Here is a 1,133-nt window from a genome sequence, read left to right on the forward strand (position 1 = left end):
AGATAACTCTAATAGCACATGTTTCGTTTCTTTTGAACATTCTGTCCGAACCAGTGCGCCAAAAGTAACGTCAAGGCGCATAATCATGTGACCAACAAGTGGCTTCCCCAATCCTAGCTCTGTGCATTGACTTTTTATAACAATCATTTTCTTTTCCAACCCCCCCCCTCCATTTTTTTTTTTTTTTTAAATATATATATATAAATCCCGTAATTTACAATACAAAACATTGGATTTGACAAAATTTATAACATAACAAACAATAAAGGAAGGGAATGGTTTATTTAACGACGCACTCAACACATTTTATTTACGGTTATATGGCGTCGGACATGTGGTTAAGGACCACACAGATATTGAGGGAGGAAACCCGCTGTCGCCACTTCATGGGCTACTCTTTTCGATTAGCAGCAAAAGATATTTTATATGCACTATCCCATAGACATGATAGCACATACCACGGCCTTTGATGTACCAGTCGTGGTGCACTGGCTGGAGCGAGAAATAGCCCAATGGGCCCACTGGCGGGGATCGATCCCAAACACCGCGCATCAAGCGAGCGCTTTACCACTGGGTTACGTCTCGCCCCACAAACAATAAAATATTTATAACTTTTGTATTTATTATAAATATAATTATGAAGGACAATGTACACTATATGAGTAAAAAGGTAGTATGGTCGACAGTAATATATATTATTTTATTGTATTTGCAATTCATATTAAATTAATAAGGCCAGTGTAACTTTATTTTATTTTTTAATTGGTTTATCATGATGCAATTTTCAATATATATATATATATATATATATATATATATATATATATATATATATATATATATATATATAAAAATTAAACGGTAAACTTTTAAATAAAAATCACAACGAAAAAAAAAGATATTTCTGCACAAAGCAGAGTCCAAGGGATATTTTACAAGTCATTATTGCAATAGTGAAACGTTGTTTATGTCCGTTTTAGGTATAAATTCATAATATGATACTTTTGTTTTACCGAATAGTTTGTTGTTGTTTCATCCATAAATATAATATCCGTACCCTACGATAAGAATCGTGTGGCCATAACTTTATAGCAATCGAAATTTTAACTGGGTTTCAAGAGTAAATCTGGTGT

Source organism: Gigantopelta aegis, chromosome 9, assembly GCF_016097555.1.
Source record: "Gigantopelta aegis isolate Gae_Host chromosome 9, Gae_host_genome, whole genome shotgun sequence".
In the NCBI taxonomy this organism is placed as follows: domain Eukaryota; kingdom Metazoa; phylum Mollusca; class Gastropoda; order Neomphalida; family Peltospiridae; genus Gigantopelta; species Gigantopelta aegis.